The sequence below is a fragment of the Papio anubis genome, chromosome Y (assembly GCF_008728515.1).
Source record: "Papio anubis isolate 15944 chromosome Y, Panubis1.0, whole genome shotgun sequence".
In the NCBI taxonomy this organism is placed as follows: Eukaryota; Metazoa; Chordata; class Mammalia; order Primates; family Cercopithecidae; genus Papio; species Papio anubis.
In genome coordinates, this window is record NC_044997.1 from 847,958 (window position 1) to 875,049 (window position 27,092).

The 27,092-nt window shown below is 47.1% G+C and overlaps 1 protein-coding gene and 1 long non-coding RNA gene across 20 annotated transcripts in view; one reads left to right on the forward strand and one right to left on the reverse strand.

Moving 5' to 3' along the window:
• LOC116272347 overlaps positions 1–23,222 on the reverse strand; it is a 47,457-nt gene extending 24,235 nt beyond the window's left edge. Inside the window, exons 1-3 of one of the 3 annotated variants that reach the window (XR_004181058.1) lie at positions 23,146–23,222; positions 21,526–21,644; positions 2,540–2,588 (exon numbers count right to left, since the gene is read on the reverse strand). This is a non-coding gene — a long non-coding RNA (uncharacterized LOC116272347). Of the gene's footprint in view, positions 1–2,539; positions 2,589–14,252; positions 14,298–21,525; positions 21,645–23,145 lie in introns of those variants that run through there. The other 2 variants (XR_004181059.1, XR_004181057.1) reach the window with 2 other exon arrangements.
• The window catches only part of LOC103880626, a 55,500-nt gene continuing 51,147 nt past the window's right edge, over positions 22,740–27,092 (forward strand). For 5 of the 17 annotated variants that reach the window (XR_004181040.1, XR_004181039.1, XR_004181041.1 and 2 more), the window contains exon 1: positions 23,410–23,582. The gene's annotated coding sequence lies outside the window, so the exon portion shown is untranslated. Of the gene's footprint in view, positions 23,009–23,405; positions 23,583–27,092 lie in introns of those variants that run through there. The other 12 variants (XR_004181047.1, XR_004181048.1, XR_004181052.1 and 9 more) reach the window with 6 other exon arrangements.

The window sequence follows — 27,092 nt, forward strand, 5'->3', positions numbered from 1 at the left end:
CATGTAGAAACTCATGGACAAGATGAACCATGAGCCCTGGGGCAGGCAGATGAGGGCAGGGAAAGTCCCCTATTGACCAATTCATTACTGGGTGATTCAAAGTATTGGAAGGATTTTATCATTTCTGATTGGCTCAGTATCTGTGTGAGTAAGAGCTGCTCATGGGCTGACCAGAATCTGCTCCAGGTGGACAGCTCTCTCTGGGTCTGTTTATTGAAGAAATGTGTGCACTTTCTTGAATGTGCTACAACTCTTCAGGGTATCCCTGGAGAACTTTGGGATAGGTCCAGCATTCCATATAGAAGATGGAACATCCTTCCCAAGAGTTTTTGGACCGTGTCTATCTCTGGCTTGACTCAATCGCCTAAAGTAATTGAATAATAAGTGCTTTTCCTCTGTTTCACTTTGAATGCTGAAACATGCATTTTGTTTTTTTAACCAGAGGAAACTTGCCCAAATTCTTTACAATCCTGGGCTCCTTTGGAGGACTGAAAATCTTGGGTCCTGGCTCTGTCTCCTGGATCTGCATGTTAGGTCATCGATATTGAAAATAATTCAAACTCAGGTGATCCAGTGACCAGCTTTCACAATTTGCTATATGAAACTCATTTGGCCGGGTGTGGTGTCTCACGCCTATAATCCCAGCACTTTGGGAGGCTGAGGTGGATGGATTGCTGGAGGTCAGCAGTTCAAGACCAACCTGGCCAACATGGTGAAACCCTGTCTCTACTAAAACACAAAAATTAGCTGGGTGTGGTGGCAGGCACCTGTTGTCCCAGCTACGAAAGTTAGCTGGCCGTGGTGGAATGCGCCTGTAGTCCCAGTCACTCGGGATGCTGAGGGAGGAGAATTGCTTGAACCCAGAAGGCGGAGGTTGCAGCAAGCTGAGATTGCACAGGGCACTCCAGCCTGGGCGACAGAGTGAGACTCTATCTCAAAAACAAAAAAGATTTGGGTTACAAAATCAAGTCTGTAAACCAAATCAAGTTTGTGGTATGGATTTGTGTCCAGTCCCTCTTTATGTGTGCCTTTGTGTTGGGGTGGAGATGTGGACATGTGTCAAAATAACAGTTATTGTTTTTTCTGATAGTTTCTCCTAATGTGTTATTTTTAGTGAGGTTAAGTCTACAGCTTAACTGAGGCATAAACAGACTTGCTATATTTGCTAATTTAGGCAAAACACAAAGCCAGTGACAAAAACCGATAAAGGAGTTCTAAGCGGTTCAAAAGCATTTGACTTCCTTAGTTTATGGTTTCTGCTTTTCTGTAGCCTCCCAGGATTGTTGTCTTTGGGATACGTCTTTTTACCATTTGCTCAAATTATTTCAAAGATGATCCAGGGCAGTGTTGTGTAAAATAGCTAGGATTTTATGTCGATGCTATGAATAAATTTAAACTAACATTTTAGGTGTGCAGCAGTTTTCATCTATGAACAGAGGAGCTCACACTACAAAGAGTTATCTTTACAGGGAAGCAGATATCACCCAGCTGCTTTTTAGAATGGGGTAGTTTTACAAGGAAACATCTCTCTAGTTTTTGTTTTGTTTTGTTTTGTTTTTGTTTTTTTTTCTGAGCCAGAGTCTCACTCTGTCACCAGGCTGGAGTGCAGTGGCACAATCTTAGCTCACTGCAACCTCTGCCTCCTGGGTTCAAGCGATTCTCCTGTCTCAGCCTCCCAAGTAGCTGGGATTATAAGCACGTGCCACCACACTCAGCTAATTTTTGTATTTTTAGTAGAGACGAGGTTTCACCATGTTGGCCAAGATGGTCTCGATCTCCCGACCTTGTGATCCACTCGCCTCGGCCTCCCAAAGTGCTGGGATTACAGGCGTGAGCCACCGCGCCCGGCCAGAAACATCTCTTAGGTTCCTAAGGTAATTGCTTTGTTCCAAAACACAGATTCATTAAACTCAGTATGTGTGAAAACTAGTAATAAGTTAGCAGAGCTGATGGGGAGTTGAAACGTTAGTGTATGTTTTTTTACTACCTTATTCCAGCAAATACGGGTTGGTGACAAAACCATATGAATGACAGAAGAAAGGACATTTTATTTCTAAAATAGCAGAGCGGGAACCAGTCAGTCATAGATTCAGATGACAAAAACGACCAAAGAAATATGCACAAACTCTCATAGTGTTGTTTCAACAATGAGCATATATTTCCAGATTGTCTAAATGGGTATGCTTTTTAGCTTTAAGCTTTGCTTTCATTTTTATTTAGTTTGTGGGAAAAAATATGAAAACCAACAGAGTTGGGGAACACAACATTGGCCATGCATTCTAATTAACTTGTTTTTTTGGTTTGTTTTTGTTTTCAGATGGAGTCTTACTCTGTCACCCAGGCTGGAGTGCAGTAGCATGATCTCGGCTCACTGCAACCTCTGCCTTCCAGGTTCAGGCGATTCTCCTGTCTCAGCCTCCTGAGTAGCTGGGATTACAGGCACGACCACGCCTGGCTAAGTTTTGCATTTTTAGTGGAGACAGAGTTTCACCATGCTGGCCATGCTGGTCTCAAACTTCTGACCTCGGGTGATCGATCTGCCTCGGCATCTCAAAGTGCTGAGATTACAGGCATGAGCCACACCGTGCCTGGCGACATAAAAAAATGTTGAAATTAAGTCGAATCAAACTGAATTTCTGTGTCGACTAGTGGTTTCAGCATTGGTTTCAGGGGAGTTTTGTTAAGGGCTGTACATTGCTTTTTGATATTGTAGGCTGTTTCAACTGGCATCTCACATAAGTTAATATTTCTTCCTGCCTCCGTGTCTTGGAAAGGAAAGGCCTTTTCACTTGGAAAAAGTTGAATTATTATCACACATTTTTTGCTTTCTCTTTTGTTTGTTTGTTTGTGTTTTGAGATAAGGTCTTGCTCTGTCACCTAGGCCGGAGTGTAGTGACGCAGTCATGGTTCCTTGCAGACTTGACCTCACAGGATCAAGCTAACCTTTCACCTCAGCCTCCCAAGTAGCCGGTGCTATAGGTGCACACCACTATGCCCAGCTCATTTTTAATTTTTTGTAGAGATGGGGTCTTGCTATGTTTCCAGGGCTGATCTCCAACTTCTGGGTTCAAGTGACCCTCCTGCCTTGACCTCCCCAAATATTGGGATTAGTAGCATGAGCCACCATACCTGGCGATAAATTTCTTTATACAGTGTTTGGAAGCTATAAAACACTGTGTACTGGCCGGGCGTGGTGGCTCAAGCCTGTAATCCCAGCACTTTGGGAGGCCGAGACGGGCGGATCACGAGGTCAGGAGATCGAGACCATCCTGGCTGACACGGTGAAACCCCGTCTCTACTAAAAAAATACAAAAAAACTAGCCGGGCGAGGTGGCGGGCGCCTGTAGTCCCAGCTACTCGGGAGGCTGAGGCAGGAGAATGGCGTGAACCCGGGAGGCGGAGCTTGCAGTGAGCTGAGATCCGGCCACTGCACTCCAGCCTGGGCGACAGAGCGAGACTCCGTCTGGAAAAAAACAAACAAACAAACAAACAAACAAACAAAAAAAACACTGTGTACTGATTGAATTTATCGTCTCCATTTAAAATTTTTTTATAAGTTGTATGCAATCATATTTTATTTCTCAGGCTGCTATGTACAGAATATGGGATTTGTTATGATTTGCATACAAATCTGTGGCTTCTCAATTAACATTTGAAACGATCTTTAATTATGAGGTGTTGAGACCCAACTTCAATCCATATTTTACAGCTTTGCCCTTTATGTAGATAGGAGAGTAGCTGCCTGACAAAAACGGATGGTCTGTGTCTGAATTGTGAGAAGGGGGCAAAATCTCCAAGTCTAGGAGAGTTTATATTGCTTTCTTGTTTTTTGTTTGTTTGTTGAGATGGGGTTTCGCTCTTTCACCCAGGCCGTAGTGCCGTGGTGCGATTTCGGCTCACTGCAACCTCCGCTCCCTAGGTTCAAGCGATTCTCCTGCCTCAGCCTCCCAAGTAGCTGTGATTACTGGCACCTGCCATCATGCCTGGCTAATTTTTGTATTTTTAGTGGAGATGAGGTTTTGCCATGTTGACCAGGCTTGTCTCGAACTACTGACCTTGTGTGATCCACCTGCCTTGGCCTCCCAAAGTGCTGGGATTATAGGCATGAGCCACAGCACCCAGCCAGTTTACATTACTTTCTATAATCATTATTCAGGATGGCTTTCCAACCTACTGAAAAGTAGAAAATATCCTGGGTGGGGGGTGGAAGCAGATGCAGATTATTGTCACATACTTGCTCCAGGACACCTTGTATGAAAACGCTGAGTTGGAGAAGAAAAGTTCGAACAAGCTTAACTCTTCTCCTTTAATTCCTTTAAGACAAGCTGTCCCTCTGTCTCAACCCCATGCCTTTCCAAAAAGACAGGCATACCAAGAAGATCTCATGGCTTTATCCACTGGACATTTGACAACAACTTTTTTGTTTTTTTTTGAGATGGAGTCTCACTCTGTTGCCCAGGCTGGAGTGCAGTGGCGCGATCTCAGCTCACTGCAACCTCCGCTTCCCAGGTTCAAGCGATTCTCCTACCTCGGCCTCCTCAGTAGCTGGGATTACAGGCACTTGCCACCACATCTGGCTAATTTTTATATTTTCAGTAGAGAAGGGGTTTCACTATATTGGCCAGGCTGGTCTCAAACTCCTGACCTCAGGTGATCCGCCCACCTCGGTGTCTATTCTTTGTAACAATCATGTGCCTTGATTTAAGAATTCCCATGTGGTCAACCTTCTTGACCATCAGAGCGATTGTAAGATAAAGTAAGAATGAGACACCCTGAGGTCTCATTCAGGCCAGTGGGGATATTTGGGAAAAACAAGAAACAAAAACAGGAAATACAGGTTAGTCACTAACCATTTAATGGTGTTTCCTGTGTGTTAAAACTTTTTACATAGAGCCACTGCCTCTCACGTAGGCATGACTGTGTCCCTTTTTCAAATGAAATAGTGGGGGCAGCCAGGTGAAATCACCCGTGTGATTTAAACCTGTGCATTACTTGGGGGAGAACTGTTGACATAATTCAGTGTCATTAGGGGAAAGAACATGTTCTGTTTCCAGAAGGGTATAAAGGTACTGGCTAGGCGCGGTGGCTCACGCCTGTAATCCCAGCACTTTGGGAGGCAGAGGCAGGTGGATCACCTGAAGTCAGGAGTTCGAGACCAGCCTGACCAACATGGTGAAACCCCATCTCTACTAAAAATACAAAAATTAGCAGGGGAATGGAAGCGGGCGCCTGTAGTCCTAACTACTTGGGAGGCTGAGGCAGGAGAAGCGCTTGAACCCAGGAGGCGGAGACTGCAGTGAGCCGAGATTGCTCCACAACACTCCAGCCTGGGCAACAGAGTGAGACTCTGTCTTAAGACAAACAAATATATAATATAATCTATTATAATCTATTATATATATTATATATTATAACATTAAATATTATATCAGACCAGCTAAAATCACGTATATACATATATATATGGGTCAAACATAAATGTGGTGTTTGAAATGTTCCTTTTCTTTGACACAAATCTTCATTTTTCAAGTCTAAAGCCAGATTTTGATGCCCATTTGCAGTGTGCAAATCCTCATTATTCCAATGCTTCAGAGTCTGTGTTACAGGCAGAAATGTAAATATTTATTCTGTAATCATCCTTTTTTTTTTCTTTCCTGCATCACAGAGTTTTTGACTGGCTGTTTCAGAAGACTCTGTGTTAGTTTCCTTTAACGGTGGGAGAAGAGCCCTTCATAATGGTGCTAAAGAATGATGATGCCTGTGTGTGTGGGGACCTGACCAAATTCTCAGGTTTGGGGTTACCCTCTAGATTCTGATGGGGAGAGTGAGCTGTGATTTAGTTAATGCTTATCTGGCTGCGCCACCTACCGGTTCTGCAGGGAATATGCTGCCTGCCTCTGAGGTTTTCACAGAGGCCGGGCGCAGTGGCTCACTCCTGTCATTCCACCACTTTGGGAAGCCCAGGCAGATCACGAGGTCAGGAGTTCGAGTCCAGCCTGACCAACATGGTGAAACTCTGTCTCTACTAAAAATACAAAAGAGTAGCCTGGCGTGATGGCCTGGCGCCTGTAGTCCCAGCTACTCAGGAGGCTGAGGCAGGAGAAATGGCGTGAACCCGGGACGCAGAGTTTGCAGTGAGCCAAGATCTCACCACTACACTCCAGCCTGGGTACATAGAGTGAGATTCCACTAAAAAGGCGTGGCACCCCTGCATCCTGCAAGGGACAAAAGCACCGTACACCTGTCATCAGGCTTTCAGATCTGAGAAGAGTGACATAAAAAAAAACATGCTCACTGTGTTCAGACAGATTTTGGAGTTTTAAAGCCTGCTTGCTGTGGGAGATTTTTAAGCATTCAAACCTTTATATTTAAGTACTATTTTTGATGATGTTGTGTCTTTTTTTTTTTTTTTGAAATGGGGGTCTTGTTCTGTCACCCATGCTAGAAAGAAGTGGTGCCATCACAGCTCACTGCAGCCTTGACTTCCTGGGGGCAAGCAATCCTCCCACCTCAGCCTCCAGACCAGCTAAAATCACAGTCATGTGCCACCATGCCCAGCTAATATGTTTGTTTGTTTGTTTGTTTTGTAGAGATGAGGTATCACTATGTTGTCCAGGGTGGTCCTGGACTCTTGAACTCAAGAAATCCTCCTGCCTTAGTCTCCCAGAGTGCTAGGATTACACGTGTGCGTTACCGCGTGCAACCTGATCTTTTATCTTACAATGGTAGGGAGGGGCCAGAAGAGTCGGGGCGGGGGAGATGGAGACAGAAAGGGAAAGGAAAGGAATACAGAGAGAGAGAGAGAGAGAGAATCACACACACACACACACACACACACACATACACAGAGAGACTGATGGAAATTGTTTTCCACCAACCGAGAAGAGAAGCAGCATCCCATCAGAGGGGGTTGATCCAAGCCATCTACTGTATTAGTTCATGAGAAATGACTGGCTGTAACACATGAGCCCTGGAATTTCTGTGGCTTAACAATTAAATAATTATTTCTTACTTATCCAGTTATCCAGTGTAAGATCCAGGGACGCCTAAGCAGGCGGCCAGCTCTCAGCGCAGACAGCACAGTACCAGGGTCACAGGAATTTTGGTGCATGGCCAGCTGGTTCTACTGCACCTGCCCAGGGACACTGGTCTCCAGGCTTCTGGCTTCTCAGCCTCAGCACAGATATCTGCATCCCCAGAATTTTAAGGGAGGCTGCTGGAAGCCGGGGCAGGAGGTGGGATGAGAATGAAGCTTTTCAGGGCAGAGACCATGATGGACCAGTTTTCAAATCGGCTCAAAATGGAGCGTGACCCAAATTCTTAGGAGACTCTAGGGAGGACAGGAACTGCAATAATAGCCGAGATCACATTTCCCATGGGAGTGGAGTCTAAGAGTCAGATTCGAGTCCATTTAGATTGAAATTGGAAAGATACAGAGATGGAAGAGTCTGATGTTTCCTCAAAAGGTTAACCGAAGACATACCGTAAGTATTAGTCTGTTTTCATACTGCTGATAAAGATATACCCAAAATTGGGCAATTAACAGAAGAAAGAGAGGTTTAATGAACTTAGAGTTCCATGTGACTGGGGAGGCCTTATAATCACAGCAGAAGGCAAGGAGGAACTCACGTCTTACATGGATGGTGGCAGGCAAAGAGAGAGCTTGTGCAGGAAAACGCCCCTTTATAAAACCATCAGATCTCATGAGACTTATTCACTACCATGAGTACAGCATAGGAAAAACCTGCCCCCATGATTCAATTACCTCCCACAACACCTGGGAATTCAAGATGAGATTTGGGTGGGAACACAGCCAAACCACATCACTCTATGAGCCAGCAATTCTGCTTCTGGGCATATACTCAAGAGAAAAATGAGAACATGTGTCCGCCCAAGAGCTCGTACATTTGTACACGTAATGTTGATAGCTGCAATACTCACAATAGCCAAAAAGTGGAGGTGACCCAAACATCCCTCAGCTGATGAACGGATTTAACAAAATATGGCATATCCATACAGTGGAATGTGATTCGGGCAGAAAAAGGTTTCAAGTACTGACACATGCTACAATGTGGGTGAACCTTACAAACATACACTGGCCAGGTGCAGTGGCTCATGCCCGTAATCCCGACACATTGGGAGGCCAAGGCAGGTGGATCACTTGAGGCCTGGAGTTAGAGACCAGCTTGGCCAACATGGTGAAACCCCATCTCTACTAAAAGGAAAATGCAAAAATGAGCCAGGTGCAGTGGCACACACCTGTACTCCCAGCTACTTGGGAGGCTGGGGCATGAGAATTGGTTTAGCCTGGGAGATGGAGGTTGCAGTGTGCAGTGAGCCAAAATCATGTCACTGCACTCCAGCCTGGGTGACAGAGTGAGACTCTGTCAAAAACAAAAACAAACAAAAAAACCCACTAACACCAATGATTGCTTACGAGCTTTTTATAAAAATCGCAATCTTGGTCTCCTAAGTCATATTTTGGGTGGTGGTATAGCTCGGTATCATACAGGACATTCCTTTAGGTATTGCTCATTCACCCAAGATGGCAGATTCCTATGGATTCCATCATAAATCAAGGACATGAATGAAGGCAATATTCTGTTCTCTCCTGTTATGAATAAGCATCACGAACAAGACAGGAAAAACCATGTTGTGGTTCATGCTTTCCATAGAACTCCCGTAGCACTGACATAGTCTGCTTTATTCGTAGCAATGTGCCACCAGGACATACTTGCTTATTCCTTGCAGAAATTAAGGGTAATGACAACCACTTTCAGTTTACCAAACATTTTGAGCATGTAACTGAAAAGTGCATTCACTGTATCTCCAAAAATAATGACATGCATGCATATTTGTTTCTTGCAAAAAATGTAAGTGCTCACGCTATATCTCCAAAATGATATGCGTGCATATTTGTTTCTTGCAAACAAAGTGCTCATGCTACATCTCCAAAATAATGATATGCATGCATATTTGTTTCTTGATAGGAGAGATGTAAATATCCATGTGTGCTAAGATGTGTGGGACACTGAAAGGCCGCTGGGGTTTTTGCAGGCCCCTTAGAAGTGCTGTGTGTGTTAAGAAGATGGGAAATACCTTATTCCATAATTTGTGGATGCTAACTACATTCTCTGGCTCCCTTTCAGAACCTGTCAGATACAAATGTAAAATTGTGCTTTCCTTTCTCCCCATTATTTTTCCATGGATGTCATTTAGGAAATGAAAACGAACTCATGAGGACATGAGGACTGGATTGGATTCAACAAGGAAAGTGAAGGAGGGGTTTCAACAAAGTTCACCAAACTCCAGGCTCTTCATGGTGTCTCTCTGTATGATTCAAACTGTGATACACCCAGGCTTCCCAGAATTTAATTGACAGGTAACATTTCAACATGTTTTCTGGAAGCACAGAAAGTCTAGATTTCAAGGAGGTGAAAGCAGACCTTGAGATCACGATTTTACTACAAAGCCTTTGTGTTTGGGGAGGGTGGGAGGGGAGAGGGAAGGAAGACAGAGAGTAGAAGATATTATCAAGCCAGTGACTGCAATGAGAGCTTGGAGACTCAGGGTCATCCCACCCGAGGAGTGAGGAAGACTGGGGTCTTTTTCGGTCATTTCCCAAAATGTGTTGGCTGAGGCTGCTTCTAGGATGGGGGCATGTGCTAGTTTTCTTGCACTTCCAATCTGCTCAATGGGTGGTGTATTCGGCCCTTCTTTCACTGCTATAAAGAAATACCTGAGACTGGGTAATTAATAAAGAAAAGAGGTTTAATCGATTCACAGTTCTGCAGGCTGGACAGGAAGCCTGACTAGGGAAGCCTCAGGAAACTTACAATTATGGTGAAAGGCAAAGGGGAAGCAGGTGCATCTTACGTGGTTAGAACAGGAGCAAGAGAGAGAGTGAGAAGGGAGGTGCCACACACTATTAAACAACTTGATCTTGTGAGAACTCACTCACTAGCATGAGAACAGCACCAAGAAGAGGATGCTAGACCATTCATGAAAAACCATCCCCATGACCCAGCCATCTCCCACCGGGCCCCAGCTTCAACATTGGGGATTACAATTTGACATAAGATTTGGGTGGGAACACAGATCCAAACCATAGCAGGTAGGAAAGCAGGCTCAAGGGATAAGAGAATGCCATTGGGAAAATGAGCGCGTGTCTTGGCACCCAGAGGTTGGATCGTCTTGCACTGACTGATACTGATAAGGAGATAAAGTCCACGCCATATTGGTGAACTCCAGGAACATGCTTCATTTTTTTTCACAAGCAAGCAACGGCATCTTTTATATCTAAGCAGCAAGACAAGCTGCCATCTTGTTTATCAATAGATCTAACATCTGCCTATGAATTCCTACATCTCCTATCTGTGTGTCTATGAGAATAGCCAAGTTGCCTCTTTGCTTTGAGAGGAAAGGATGGATGGAAAAGAGTTTGAACACTCCAGGTTTGCTGGAGGGAGTGATGACATCTGAACAGAGGAGTCAAAGTGTTACTAGAAAGGGGTCCCAATTCAAACCCCAAGAGAGTTCTTGGATCTCATGCAAGAAAAAAATTCAGGATGAGTCCACAGAGTGAAAGCAAGTTTATTAAGAAAGTAAAAGGGCTGGGCAGGGTGGCTCATGCCTGTAATGCCAACACTTTGGGAGGCTGAGACGGGCGGAATGCTTGAGCCCAAGAGTTTGAAACCAGCTTTGCCAACAAGACAAAACTCTGTCTCTACCAAAAATACAAAAATTAGCTGGGTGTGGTGGCGTGCACCTGTGGTCCCAGCTACTTGGGAGACCGAGGTGGGAGGACTGCTTAAGTTCAACAGGTTGAGGCTGCAGTGAACTCTGATTGTGCCAATGGACTCCACTCTGGGTGACAGAGTGACATCTTGTCTCAGGGAAAAAAAAAAAAAAAGGAAGGAAGGAATAAAACAATGGCCACTCCACAGACAGAACAGAAGCATGGGCTGCTTGACTGAGTATACTTATGGTTATTTCTTGATCATATGCTAAACAAAGGGCATTTAGCATATAATCTAAACACCATATTATATGCTAAATATAAGAGTTTTCTGGGAAACGGGAGTTTCTATAACTGAGGGTTCCTCCCCTTTTAGACAATATATGGTAACTTCTGGATGTTGCCATGGCATTTGTAAACTGTCATGGCACTTGTGGGAGTATCTTTGAGAAGCAAATTTATTAGAATTAGGATATAATGAGTAGTGAGGACGATCAGAGGTCACTCTCGTCACCATCTTGGTTTTGGTGGGTTCTGGCCGGCTTCTTTACCGCAACCTGTTTTATCAGCAAGGTCTTTATGACCCGTATCTTGTGCTGACCTCCTATCTCATCCTGTGAGTAAGAATGCCTAACCTCCTGGGAATGCAGCCCAGCAGTTCTCAGCCTCATTTTATCCAGCTCCTATTCAAGATGGAGTTGCTCTGGTTCAAATGCCTCTAACAAGAGAACATGTTGGGGTGGGCGTGGTGGCTCACACCTGTAATCCCAGCACTTTGGGAGGCTGAGGCGGATCATTTGAGGTCAGGGGTTCGAGACCAGCCTGGTCAACATAGTGAAACCCTGTCTCTACTAAAAATACAAAAAATTAGCTAGGCATGGCGGCGGGCGCCCGTAATCCCAGCTACTCAGGAGGCTGAGGCAGGAGAATCGCTTGACCGGAGAGGCGGAGCTTGCAGTGAGCCAAGATCGCACCATTGCACTCCAGCCTGGGGGACAAGAGCGAAGCTCTGTCTCAAAAAAAAAAAAGGGAGAGAGAATGTGTTCGTCATGTACTTCCTTGGCCAAGAACCTATGTGTGAGTCTAATAGTGAGAAAAATCTAACACCATTCACTCCGTCTTGCTTCTTACCTCACAAGCTAACTGCGTTTGCTCATTCCTACAAATAGGCCAAGCTAATCATGAATTCAGATTATGGTTTAACTTTAAAGCAAGAATGATCATAGTCCCTTCCCAAAAATAACCCCCAAGGGGATCAGGAGGATGTACACAGAAGGAACAATGCTATGTCAAAGATTTATAAGAGCACTGTGACCTGACCAAGGACGAAGAAGTTCCACAAGGCCCCCTGGACCGTAACAGCCGCCCAGATGTCTACGATCATTGCTCACCTCCTGCCCTCTATCACCCTCCCTCTCCCCCTAGCATAAAAGGAGCCTAAAATTCTATTAAGATGGTTCTTTCAACCCAAATGCCCATCAGTGATAGACTGGATAAAGAAAATGTGGCACATATACACCATGGAATACTATGCAGCCATAAAAAAGAATGAGTTCATGTCCTTTGCAGGGACATGGATGAAGCTGGAAACCATCTTTCTCAGCAAACTAACACGGGAACAGAAAACCAAACACCGCATATTCTCACTCATAAGTGGGAGGTGAACAGTGAGAACCCATGGACACAAGGAGGGGAACATCACACACCGGGGCCTGTTGCGGGGTGGGGGGCAAAGGGAGGGAGAGCATTAGGATAAATACCTAATGCCTGTGGGGCTTAAAACCTAGATGACGGGTTGATGGGTGCAGCAAACCACCATGGCACATGTATACCTATGTAACAAACCTGTACATTCTGCACATGTATCCCAGAACTTAAAGTATAATAATAATTTTTTTTTTAAAGATGGCTTTTTAGGACGGCACTCTTCTGTCTTCTCGACTTGCTGGTTCTTCAAAATAAAGCTGCTGTCCTTACCTTCACACCTTGTCTCTAGACTTACTGGCTGTCATGCAATGCGTGGAGCAAGCTTTAGACGCGACGATGGGAGTGTGAAGGGGGTGGTCACATGTGGAAGGAGACAGAAGGAAAGGTGGAGAGAATTGGGCAAGTGGGCAAGGTACCTGGCACAGCTGACCATTTTGTGTGATTCTGGGACAGAGAGAAGTGATGGTAGGTAATCTCCTGACCATTTTGTGCGATTCTGGGACAGAGAGAAGTGATGGTAGGTAATCTCCCAAAACTGTTCGGCAGCTGAGAGACCTGCTCCTTCCCCCAGCCGGCTCCGAGGCACTGCCTTCCTGCACAATGCACAGTAGCCCCCCTTATCTGTGGTTTTTGCTTTCTGTGGTGAAAGAGTTTGGATATTTGTCCCCGTCAAATCTCACGTCAAATTGTCATGCCCAATGCTGGAGGTGGGCCTGGTGGCAGGTCATGGGGGCAGATTCCTCATGGCTTACGTCTGTCCTCACAATAGTGGGTTAGTTCTTGCCAGATCTGGCTGGTTTAGTGTTGTGGCACCTCTCACCACCCCCGAGTTGCTGTTTTTCTCGTGTGATATGCTCACCCCCACTTCATCTTTCACCATAACTGGAAGCTTCCTGAGGCCCCCCAGAAGCTGAGCAGATGCTGGTGCCGTGCTTTCTCCACAGCCTGCAGAACCGTGAGCCAATGACACCTTTTGTGTGTGTGTGTGTGTGTGACGGGAGTCTTGCTGTCGCCCAGGCTGGAGTGCAGTGGTACGATCTCAGCTCACTACAACCTCCGCCTCCCAGATTCAAGAGATTCTCCTGCCTCAGCCTCCTGAGTAGCTGGGATTACAAGTGCCCACCATGACCCCGGCTAATTTTTTGTATTTTTGGTAGAGACGGGGTTTCACCATGTTGGCCAGGCTGGTCTTAAACTCCTGACCTCAAGTGATCCTCCCGCCTCAGCCTCCCAAAGTGCTGGGATGACAGGCGTGAGTCTCCGTGCCCAGCCCACTTCTTTTTTTTCATATAAATTACCCAGTCTCTGGTATTTCTTTGCAGCAATGCAAGAACAGCCTACAACATGTGGTTTCCGTTATCACTGGTCAACTATAGGCTGAAAATACTAAGATATTTCAAGAGAGAGACTGAGACACACACATGAAAGAGAGAAAGAGCACACCACATTCACATAACTTTTACTACAGTATATTGTTATAATTGTCCTATTTCATTATGACTCTGTTGTTCATTTTTCACTGTGCCTAATTCATAAATTAAACTTTATCATCATAGGTTTGTTTGTATAAGAAAAGAAACAGGCTGGCCTCAGTGGCTCACACCTGTACACCCAGCACTCTGGGAGGCGGGTTGATCACCTGAGCTCAGGAGTTTTAGACCAGCCTGACCAACATGGCAAAATCCCATCTCTATTAAAAATACAAAAAAATGAGCCAGTTGTGGTGGCAGGCAGCTGTAATCCCAGCTACTTGGAAGGCTGAGGTGGGAGAATTGCTTGAACCCGGGAGGTGGAGGTTGTCGAGAGCCGAGATCACACCATTGCATTCCAGCCTGGGTGACAGAGCAAGACCCTGTCTCAAAGAAAAATAAAAAATAAAAATAAATAAATAAAACATACTAAAGGAAATAAAAATATTTTATCTCAAAATATATTTCTTTAATATATTGGGGAGTACTCCTGAAATGCTCTCTTTCCACTTCTCGAAAGAAGACATTCATGTGGCCAAAAAAAAAAAAAAAACATATGGAAAAACCTGAACACCGCTGATCATCAGAGAAATGCAAATCAAAGCTAACGACGAGACACCATCTCACACTAGTCAGAATGGCGATTATTAAAAAGTCAAAAAACAACAGGTGCTGGTGAGGTTGTGGAGAAACAGGAACACTGTTACACTGTTGGTGGGAGTGTAAATTAGTTCAACCACTGTGGAAGACAGTGTGGCGATTCCTCAGAGACCTCAAGGCAGAATTACCCTTTGGCCCAGCAATCCCATTACTGGGTATGTACCCAAAGGAAAAATCATTCTATCATAAAGATCCATGCATGCGTATGTTCACTGCAGCACTGTTCACAATAGCAAAGACACAGAATCAACCTAAATGCCCATCAATGATAGGCTGGGTAAAGAAAATGTGGTGGCCAGGCACAGTGGCTCACGCCTGTAATCCCAGCACTTTGGGAGGCCAAGGCGGGCAGATCACTTGAGGTCAGGAGTTCAAGACTAGCTTGGCCAACATGGTGAAACCCCGTCTCTACTAAAAATACAAAAATTTGCTGGGTGTGATGGCGGGTGCCTGTTATCCCAGCTACTCGGGAGGCTGAGGCAGGAGAATCGCTTGAATCTGGGAAGCAGAGGTTGCAATGAGCTGAGATTGCACCACAGCACTCCAGCCTGGGTGACAGAACAAGATTCCATTTCAAAAAAAAAAAAAAAAAAAAAAGAAAAGGTGGTACATCTACACCATGGAATACTATGAAGCCATACAAAAGAATGAGTTTATGTCCCCTGCAGGAACATGGATGGAGGTGGAAGCCGTTACCCTCAGCAAACTAATGCAGGAACACAAAATAAAATACTGCATGTTCTGACTCATAAGTGGGAGCCGAAGAATGACAGCACATGGACACAGCGAGGAGAACACACACTGGGGACTGTGAAAAGCTCGGGGGTAAGGGGAGGGAGAGCCTCAGGAAGAATAGCTAACAGATGCTGGCTTAATACCTGAGTGATGGGTTGATCTGTGCAGCAAACCACCATGGCACATGTGTACTTAGGTAACAAACCTGCACATTCTGCACATGCACCCTTGAATTTTAAATTAAAGGTGAAGAAAAACAAAAAAGAAGAAACACTGTCTTTTGTGGGGGAACCCTGCGTCTGTTGATCTGTAGAGGGTCTGCTGTAAGGCAGCCAGCCCTTCTCTTGTCCGGATTAGAGAGTCTGGTGTAAGGCGGCCAGCCCTTCTCTTGTCCGGATTAGAGAGTCTGCTGTAAGGCGGCCAGCCCTTCTCTTGTCCGGATTAGAGAGTCTGGTGTAAGGCGGCCAGCCCTTCTCTTGTCTGGATTAGACAGTCAGCTGTAAAGTGACCAACTCTTCTCTTGTCTGGATCTAGGAGAGATTAACTGAGAGTATGGAGCTTTTAAAGACCTGAAAAGAAATATTCACCATCTCTTCTCTCTGGGGGGTGCTACCTGTGAAGTTGCATCTACATAACGAGCCCACTTTTGCTAGCAAAGCCTTTTCCTTTCTCCCTCCCATAACCTGTCTTGCAGCTAAAACTTGGTTTCGGCTGTGCTCCGAGTCTGCATTCTTGTTTTTTATTTTGTTGTATTTTGAGATAGGGTCTCAGTCGCCCAGGCTGGAGTGCGGTGGTACAATTACATCTCTGCAGTCTCCACCTCCCAGGCTCAAGCAATCAGCATGCCTGGCTAATTTAAAAAAAAAAAAAAAATGGGGAGGCGGGGGAGGCGGGCACGGTGGCTCATGCCTGTAATCCCAGCACTTTGGGAGGCTGAGGCAGAGGAATCACCTGAGGTTAGGAGTTTGAGACCAACATGGTGAAACCCTGTTTCTACTAAAAATACAAAAATTAGCCGGGTGTGGTGGCGCACACCTGTAAACCCAGCTACTTGGGAGGCTGAGGCAGGAGAATCGCTTGAACTCAGGAGACGGAGGTTACAGTGAGCTGAGATCACACCACTGTACTCCAGCATGGACGACAGAGCTAGACTCTATCTCAAAAAAAATTTTTTTTTTTGTAGAGATGAGACCACACTTAGTTGCCTAGGCTGGTCTTGAACTCCTAGCCTCAAAGCAATCCTCCTGCCTTGACCTCCCAAAGACATTACAGGCATGAGCCACTGTGCCTGGCCCTGGAAGAGGAGAGAAGGTCTGAAAAGCTTTTCTACTCATCGTGCAACGGCATTTGCAGGTGGCACATTGAAGAGGTAATTAGGTTATTAAGTGGAATTAATGTCTCTGGAAGGAAGGGGCTAGCTATTGTGGGACTGTGGCCCCCTTGTTTTTCTTGAGCACATACCTTCTCTCCTCATCCACTTTCTCTGCAAGCTATGAACCAGAATGAAGCCCTCATCAGATTCAGCTGCTCCACCTTGGACTTCCCAGCCACCACAACTGCAAGTTAAAAACACCCTCTATTTTTAATAAGCTACTCAGTCTGTGGTATTCTGTGATAGCAACAGAAAACAGACTAAAACACACCCTTTCTACTTCTAGTGCTGACCAACACTTTCTCCTTGTCACAAAGGCTGGATCTGATGCCCTCCATCACCCTCAGGGAGGGAGGGGTCTCCTCTTCATTAAATATGGCAGTGGTCAGGCCAGATGCAGTGGCTCATGCCTGTAATCCCAGCACTTGGGGAGGCCAAGGCAGATGGATCACTTGAGGCCAGGAGTTTGAGACCAGCCTGGCCAACATGGTGAAACCCAGTCTCTACTAAAAATACAAAAATTAGCTGGGCATGGTGGTACAGGCCTGTACTCCCAGCTACTCAGGAGGTTAAGGCAAGAGAATCACTTGAACCCGACAGGCAGAGGTTGCAGTGAGCCGAGATTGTATCACTGCACTCCAGCCTGGGGGACAGAAGAAGACTTTGTATTAAAAAAAAAAAAAATTCTATCTGTCTGTCTGTCTGTCTGTCTATCTATCTATCTATCTATCTATCTATCTAATCTATCTATCTATCTAATCTATCTATCTTATCTATCTATCTATCTATCTATCTATCTATCTATCTATCTATCTATCTATCCATCCTATCTATCTATCTATCTGATTGTGGTCAGAAACAAGTAAATGTAGGGAAGCCATAAACTCAGTAATGAACTAGACTCCTTTTAGGGAGATTAGGCTGTTCCTGGTGTGTGCTATCAGAAATTCTGAAATATTCCTTGAATGCCTCTCAGAGTGATATAGTTGACCACAAACCTCCCCCATCTGCTATATCTACTTGTCTTGTCCCCCGAAATTGTTTTCTCCTTTCCACCCGGAACTGTGGCATTTGAGAAAACAATGTAAGTAAGAAGGTCACTTTCACCTTACCCTCACGGGTCTTCCTTAACGTAGGTCATCAAAGCTCAGAAGGACTCTCTGATCTTACCCTGAAGCAGGTCACGGGACCCCCATTCCGGAGGTCCCCTCCCTATACCAGGAGGAAGAGAATATCCTTAACTGTGAACATGCAGGGACGCAGAAGAATCTGAACAAACAGGCCCTGCTAAGTTCCCGCAGTTTATTCTCATTAGATCAGATCCTTTTGCCAGAGGTGTGTAAACCAGAGCCACCCCATCTTGAATATGGGCTGGGTAAAATGAGGCTAAAACCTACTCGGCTGCATTCCCAGATGGTTAAGGCATTCTAAGTCACAGGATGAGATAGGAGGTTGATACAAGATACAGGTCAGAAAGGCCTTGCTGATGAAACAGGTTGCAGTAAAAAAAAAAAAAAAAAAAAAAAAAGCCGGTCAAATCCCACCAAAACCAAGATAGCCACAAGAGTGACCTCTGGTCATCCTCACTGCTACACTCCCACCAGCGCCATGACAGTGACAAATGCCATGGCAACATCAGGAAGTTACCCTACATGGTCTAAAAACGGGAGGCATGAATAATGCACCCCTTGTTTAGCGTATCCACAGAAATAACCATAAAAATGGGCAACCAGGAGCCCTCGGGGCTGCTCTGTCTATGGAGTAGCCATTCTTTATTCCTTTTGTTTCCTAATAAACTTGCTTTCACTTTACTCTGTGGACTCACCCTGAATTCTTTCTTGCTTGAGATCCAAGAACCGTCTCTTGGGGTCTGGTTCGGGACCCCATTCCTGTAACACTTCTGTCCAATAATCACACTTCTCCATCACTGTTCACTCTTCATTAAAACTAAGCATATCACATCTGTAATCCCAGCACTTTGGGAGACCGAGGCAGGTGGATCAACTGAGGTCAGGAGTTCGAAACCAGCCTGGCCAACATGGTGAAACTCTGTCTCTACTAAAAATATAAAAATTAGCCGGACGTGGTGGTGCTTGCCTATAGTCCCGGCTACTCGGGAGGCTGGGGCAGGAGGATCGCTTGAACCCACGAGGTGGAGGTTGCAATGAGCCAAGATCACGCCATAGAACTCCAGCCTGGGCGACAGAGTGAGACTCCATCTCAAAAAACAAACAAACGAGGCCGGGTGCAGTGGCTCAAGCCTGTAATCCCAGCACTTTGGGAGGCCGAGACGGGCGGATCACGAGGTCGGGAGATTGAGACCATCCTGGCTAACACGGTGAAACCCCGTCTCTACTAAAAAAATACAAAAAACTAGCCGGGCGAGGTGGCGGGCGCCTGTAGTCCCAGCTACTCGGGAGGCTGAGGCAGGAGAATGGCGTGAACCCGGGGGGGCAGAGCTTGCAGTGAGCTGAGATCCGGCCACTGCACTCCAGCCTGGGCGACAGAGCGAGACTCCGTCTCAAAACAAACAAACAAACAAACAAACAAACAAACGAACAAACAAAAAACCAAAACCGAAGCACAAAAATACTCAAATTTCCCTATTTATTTCTTATGATGGCTTCCATGTCACATAAAACCTAAATACATGGACCTGCTTTTCTCTTGCTATTCTGTTTTTGTTCTAGGGGCCTTAGTCATAAAGCCGATGATGGGTGAAGAAAAACATTTCTCTCTCCCTGCTACCCTGCCATTACGACAGGCCACAGGCAGCACTTCCAGCTGCTCCGTGGATGTGCTGCAACTTGAATTTGAACTTATTTCAAGTTCTTTGCCTTCAGAATGGTCAGGAATAGAGACCATCTTCCAGGTGAAGCACAGCCCCATCATGTCAACAGGTTTAGACGCAATGACACTGGAGAGGCTTGACTGCTGAAAGTGAAGAAGGAAAGTGCTTCCTAGGATAGGGTTCGTAAAGGAGCTTAAATTAGTGATGTTTCCTTGCATCCGGTCCATGCCAATGTGCAATTCTATTTTGTTTCTCTTTTTACAGAAAAGGCTGGCCCCTGACTCTCTGGAATTGTATGCACGAGATGTTTCTCCTGAACCTACAGAGACTCAAATCCCCATGACTCAAAGGCAGAATCTGTGAAATTTTACTGTCTGATCTGGGAACAGTTTCTAGGATGTCATTGTCATCGGTTGATTGGATTTTGAGTTGACCCCCAAAAATTCAGATAAAGAACATGTGTCTGAGCAGCTCTGGTAGGCTGTGCTCCCCCCCCTTTTTTTTTTTTTTTTCTTTTGAGATGGAATATTGCTCTGTTGCCCAGGCTGGAGTACAGTAGTGTGATCTGAGCTCACTTCAACATCTGCCCCCCAGGTTCAAGTGATTCTCCTGCCTCAGCCTCCTGAGTAGCTGGGATTACAGGCACTCACCACCATGCCCAGCTAATTTGTGTATTTTTAGTAGAGACGGAGTTTCACCATTTTGGCCAGGCTGGTCTCGAACTGCTGACCTCAGGTGATCCACCCACCTCAACCTCCCAAAGTACTGGGATTACAGGCACAAGCCACCGCGCCCGGCCTGCCCTTCTTTTCTTGCATGTCTCTGGCTGGTATTTAGCATGCGAACATGGCATCACTGATACTGTACTAGCCAGCTGAAAAGACGCATACACAGGCTCACACATCAAGTTATTGCCAAATTAATTATTGCTGTAAAAATGCTTTGTACCACTGAGGGGACACAGACCATGAAATTTCCAATGTATGAACTCTAGGCTACCGAATACTGCTTACCTTTGGGCGCTGTGAACCCCGAGGAAAATTCCAGTGATCTGGGGGCAGTCACAAGGCAAAGTGGTCCAAATGGCGTGAACTCAGAATCAAAGAGCCCTTCGTTTTGATCCCAGCCCACTGCCTATGAACTCTATGGCCCTGTGTTGTTTTCTTATCAGCAGACATGAGCTAGTAAGTCCAATATCCATGTATCACAATTATTTCCCAGTGAATCAACACATAGAAAGTTATACGACAATACAAAAATGTCAGGTAAAAATTTACTTGTTTGTCCATCAATCCATCTATTCACCTACTCATCCATCCATTCATCCATCTATTCTTCTACCCACCCATCTATCCAGCTATCTATCCGTCTGTCTGTCCATCCATCTATCCATCCATCCATCTGTCCATCCATCCATCCACCCACCCACCCACTCATCTATCTCTCTACCCATCCAGCCAGCCAGTAATCTGTCCACCCATCTATCCATCCATTTGTTCACCCATTTATCCATCCATCCACCCACCTACCCATCTATCTCTCTACTCCTCCATCCACCCAGTAATCTGTCCATCCATCTATCCTTCCAACCATCCATCCACCCACCCATCCAGTCACCTATCTATCCATCTATCCATAGATCAATCCATTTATGCCCGCTTTCATCCATCCATTTATTCATCTGTCCATTTATCCATCCATTCATCCACCCACCCATCCATTCATCATTTATTCATCTATTCATTCATCTATTCATCCACCCACCCATCCATTCATCCATTTATTCACATGTATCCATCCATTCATCCATCCACCCAACTATCTATCCACCCAATCGCCCACTCATCTTTCCATCCATCTATCCACTCATCCTCTCATCCATCCACCCATTTGTCTGCCCATTTATTCATTCATCCAGCCATCTATCTCTTTATCCATCCTTACAGCAAGTGATCCACCCATTCGTGCATGCAGATGGCTGTCCGTCCATTCATTCATCCATCCACCACTTCCTACCCTCAGACCCATCTATATCCACCCATCATCCACTGACCTCAAAAACTTCATTTGATCGTCTGTGCAGCAGACATGGTGTGTAATGCTCAGACATCTCTTAAGGGTCTTGGTTGTCCACAAGAACCTCACAGGAGGTCTCTAAGTTGGGTTCAGACCCTGGTAATGAAAAACAGAAATAAAAGTGATTTAAAGAAAGCTGATGGAGACCTGACCTTAGCAAACAGTGAGATAAAAATGTACGCCTCTGTCCTGTAAAATAAGTTGGGAGAGTGAGTCTGGGGCTGGCATGGCCATCGTGCTATGTCACCAGCCACCCTGACACCTTTGCTCAACGTGTTCTGCCATGCTTAGAATACAACTTCTGGCTGGGCGCAGTGGCTCATGCCTGTAATCCCAGCACTTTGGGAGGCCGAGGTGTGTGGATCATGAGGTCAGGAGTTCGAGACCAGCCTGGCCAACAGGGTGAAACCTTGTCTCTACTAAAAATACAAAAATTAGCCAGGCATGGTGGTGCACGCCTGTAATCCCAGCTACTCAGGAGGCTGAGCCGGGAGAATCACTTGAACCCAGGAGGCGGAGGTTGCAGAGAGCCAAGAGGGTGCCACTGCACTCCAGCTTGGGCCACAGAGCAAGAATCCATCTCAAAACAAACAAACAACACATACACAACTTCTATCCTGTAGGAGACTTCCTGCTCCAAACTGGCTGCTGGGACTTCAGTCATCACGTCATTACCCCAGGCAGGTTCAGGACGAAGCAAAGACAAAAGAAAAAAAAAAAAAAGAAAGAAAGACAGGAAAAAAAAAAAAAAAAAGAAAAGTGATTCCGCCTCCAGGAATGGAGTGCATAGTTTCACTGCTGCAATCCTCAAACCCCTGAGGTGGGCCCTGGGGTGCGGAGCTAGGCCCTCTGGCCTTGCCTGTGTCTGATCCAGGGGCACAGATGGTCTGGGGAAAGACGGCGTCGCCGCAGGCCTGGCACAACACAAGACCAGTGTTACCGAAGGGCCCCTGACTCAGCCTGCGGGGGCGAGTCGCCAAGGACCAGGACTCAGCCAGGCCACCCAGATAGGGGTCTTACCCCCAACCCCAAACCACGGCCACAAGTCCTCACTCCCAACCCTGTCTCTGAGCTTGTGGCCGAACGTCCTTGGTCCCGCGCAGAGTGGGTATCCGCAGTGTGTCCCAAAGCCCCTCACCCCCGCCATCCCTCTCCACTGAACGCCCCCAGCTCGGACGCTCCAGAAAGGACCAGGGGCCGTGGCTGCCTGTCGGGGCCTACGCCTTTCTAAGCAGGGAAGGGATTGCACTTTGCACCCCTTGGGGAGCGCCCTGAGCGCCCCGCGAGCAGCGGGAAGAGGGCCCCATAGTTTTCCGAGCAGAGAAGCAGGAAAAGTTTCATTTTCTCCCCGTTGGGGCTGCCTGGGAGGGTGCCTGTTAGGAACAGAGAGGGGACAGCAAGGGCGAGTGCGGAGAGGCCCACACCTCTCCAAGAAGGGCAGTGGTTTCTCTTGGCTCCAGGTAAGGACCACCCTGGGGCGTGCATTTAAGGGGCTGTAAAGAGGGAGGGACCCGCACTTTCCCGGAGGTTGCACTTTGCTCTAGTTGGCGCCGTCCTGGGCGTCCTGGCGACGGGCCTGTGGGCCGGGGGCACTCACAGTTTCCTGAGAAGGGAAGGGGGGCGTCCCGTGCTCCCCTCGGCGCCGCCTGGGTCACCTCCGCCCGTCCCCCCCCCCGGGCCCCCCCTCCCCCCCCCCCCCCTCCCCGGGGCCCCTCCTCCGCCCCCTCCCCCTCCCCGGGGCCCCTCCTCCGCCCCCTCCCCGGGGCCCGGCGTTGCCGCCCCTTCCGTGTGCACGTGGAGGCCGGGGTGGGGCGGGGCAGGCGCAGCCCGGGCTGAGCTTGCAGGGCTGCTCCACTCACCCAACCTCTTCGAGTCCTCCGCGGGCTCCGCCCCACCCGGCTAGTGGGGGAGGTTCTGTCCTGCAGCCTTCGCGGGCGCGCTGCTCTCGGGGACGGTTCCTGCTGGCGTTGGGCGCACCATGGCGCGCTGGGCTGCTGCTCCTCGGCCTGCTCCGCCCTCTGGTGGCCGCCCCTGGTGAGCGAGCGGCGGGATCCGGGTCGGGGGACGCGGTGGGGCGCGGGTCGGGCCTGGAGATCCGCTTGGGGATGTGGGTTGCGGGGTGGTGCACCCCGCTGGGACACCCGGTCCCTCTTCCCTGCCCGGCGGGACGCGCTGTGCCCACGGGTGCCCAGGTCCGGAGGAGGCGCCTACTTTCTCCACAACGCTCTTCCTGGGGCCAAGTGGCAGCCGTTTCAGAGGGAAAGGTCGGCGTTTCTTTTGTAAACCAAAAAGTACCTGGGACAAGTCTCAATACATTTGAGTTAATTTGGCGAAGGTCAGGAAGGAGCCCTTTCTCCAAAGGTGATACTGAGGGCTTAGGTATTTAAAGGGGGGGAAGGCTCATTTTACCCAATTCACCTGTTGCAAAAGAAAAGGAGCAGGTAGAATAGTCAATTATGTGTTTGTCTTACGCTCACTAAATTGGCACTTTACTAAGCTAAGGGCAACAGAGTTGTTGCATTCTTTCTCTGCATCTATCTGCTTGGGAACAGAAGGAAAGACAGCTTTTTGCCTAATTCAGCTTCCAGCTTTATTTATTATTATTATTATTTTGGCAGAGTGAACTGGGGTTCCAAGTTTTAATTTTCCCTCTACACTTTTCAGAATCGCAAGCTCTTAAATTTAGAGGGACCTGGGGAAGAGGTGGCATCCGATTCACCCCAACCCTGGTGACGTTCTTAGGGATCTCTGCCCCTTTGCATGAGCCCCTCACGTCCCCTGTTATCTCCCCACCGCCCCCCAGGATTCTGGGACCTGGGTCTTGGTTAGGGCAATTGGGGAGGTCTCCCCGGAGCAGCCTCCCGGAGCCACGCCCTGCATCCCAGGCCTAAATTTGGAATTGCTGGGAGCCTGAGACCCGGGGTGGGGGAGGGGAAGGAAAGTTAGAAAAAATGTTCACTCCTGAAAACGTTCAAAAATACTTTGCGGGCCGGGCGCGGTGGCTCACGCTTGTAATTCCAGAACTTTGGGAAGCCGAGGCGGGAGGATCACTTGAGGTCGGGAATTCGAGACCAGCCTGGCCAACATGGTGAAACCCCATCTCTACTAAAAATACAAAAATTAGCTGGGTGTGATGGTGCACCTCTGTAATCCCAGCTACTTGGGAGGCTAAGGCACGAGAATCGTTTGAACCCAGGAGGTGGAGGCTGCAGTGAGCCGAGATGGGACCACTGCACTACAGCCTGGTGGACAGAGTGACACTCTGTCTGAAAACAAACAAACAAACAAAAAATTAGCGGATACAGGCTCCAGGAATTTAAGCCCGTGCGCTGTGCGACAGGTCCCTGTGAAAAGCGACACGTGGGGGTAGAAATGTGCCCCTCCCAGATGGTCCGTGCGTACCAGAGGAGAATTCGGAAAACAGAAAAAATACCAGGAAGGAAGGGTCCCCTGCCATCCCCGACACTGTTACCTTAACAGTGGTTTTCTTTATTTTTTATTTTTGTAGGTACATAGTTGGTGTATATATATTTATGAGTCTATGAGATATTTTCATCCCCTCATGCGTTCATCCTTTGCGTATTGAGCAATTCAATTATACTCTTTAACAACATTTTTCTATCCCCAACCTTTTAAAATAAAACAGGGGAACCTGCTGGCTGTCCTGTGTTATAAATTCCTTTTTCCACTCCCTGGTGCATTTTTGGTCCTTAATATAGTTAGGTTTTTTTTTTTTGAGACAGAGTCTAGCTCTGTCGCCTAGGCTGGAGTGCAGTGGTGCAATCTCAGCTCACTGCAACCTCCTTCTCCCAGGTTCAAGCAATACTCCTGCCTCAGCCTCCTGAGTAGCTGGGATTACAAGCACCCACCACCGTGTCTGGCTAATTTTTGTGTTTTTAGTAGAGATGGGGTTTCACCATGTTGGCCAGGCTGGTCTTGAACTCCTGACCTCCGGTGATCCTCCTGCCTCGGCCTCCCAAAGTGTTGGCATTACAGGCGTGAGCCACCACGCCAGCCTAGTCAGGCTTTTAAGTAGACCGGCTTGCAGGCAGTGTCGTGTCTGGACTTGCCTTACCTGTAGGGTCCAGCCCTACAGGGCTTGGCGGGTGTTCCCCCGTGTGTGGAGACGAGAGATCATAAGAAATAAAGACGAAAGACACATAGATAAAGAGAAAACAGCTGGGCCCGGGGAACCACTACCACCAAGACACCGAGACCGGTAGTGGTAGCGGCCCTGAATGGTTGGGCGCTGATAATTTGTTGTATACAAGACAAGGGGGCAGGGTGAGGAGGGTGAGTCATCCAAGTGATTGATAAGGTCAAGTAGCAGAGAGGGAAGGCAGCATACGTCAACGTTTTCTTCTATACACTTATCATAAAGATCAAAGACTTTAAGACTTTCACTATTTCTTCTACCACTATCTTCTAAGAACTTTAAAGAGGAACCTGGAGTATGGGAGGAACGTGAAGGTGAACAAGGAGCGTTGAAGCAGAGCACCACAGGAGGGGGCTTAGGCCGATGACTGCGGGCAGGCCTGGATCATATCCAGCCTTCCACAAGAAGCTGGTGGAGCAGAGTGTTCCCTGACTCCTAAAGGAAAGGAGACTCCTTTTCGTGGTCTGCTAAGTAACGGGTGCCTTCCTAGGCACTGGCATCACCGCTTGACCAAGGAACCCTCAAGCGACCCTTATGTGGGTGTGATAGAGGGCTCACCTCTTGCCTTCTAGGTCACTTGTCACAATGTCCCTTCAGCACCTGACCCTATACCCGCCGGTTATTCCTTGGTTATATGAGTAATGCAACAAAGAGTAATATTAAAAGCTAATGATTAATAATGTTTATAATAATGACTGATAATTGTCCATGATCATCTCTATATCTAATTTATATTACAACTAGTCTTATTCTAACTGTTTATTACACTGAAACAGTTTGTGCCTTCAGTTTCTTGCCTCGGCATCTGGGTAATCCTCCACCCACACTTACCAGGGCTGAATATATTTAGGATTAGAAGCCTGCATGCCCGGCTCTGGGGAAGACAGAGGAGGCCGGGTTTGCTCAGCGAAATTTCTTCTTAATAGTATGTAACTCAGCCTAGAGCATCTCTTAGGAGTCCGGCCCTCTGTGTTTAAGGAGGAATTGCTAATGGCTTTCCACATTTCAAAAAATGTGCCCTGGGCATCCTAGAAATTGTGCTTTCAATTGGTAGCGATTAGAGACAGTGAGGCCTGCTCCATAGGGGGAACCTTAGAGGAGCCGGCAGCCTGCAGGGGAGGTTCCGAACAGGGCTTCATGTTTTTCCGTTTTCTTTATTTTTTATTTATTTAATTTATTTATTTTGAGACAGAGTCTTGCTCTGTTGCCCAGACTGGAGTGCAGTGGCGCAATCTGGGCTCACTGCACTCTACACCTCCTGGGTTCCAGGGATTCTCCTGCCTCAGCCTCCCAAGTAGCTGGGATTAAAGGTGCCCACCACCACGCCTGGCTAATTTTTGTATTTTTAGTAGAGACAGGGTTTCACCATGTTGGCCAGGCTGGTCTTG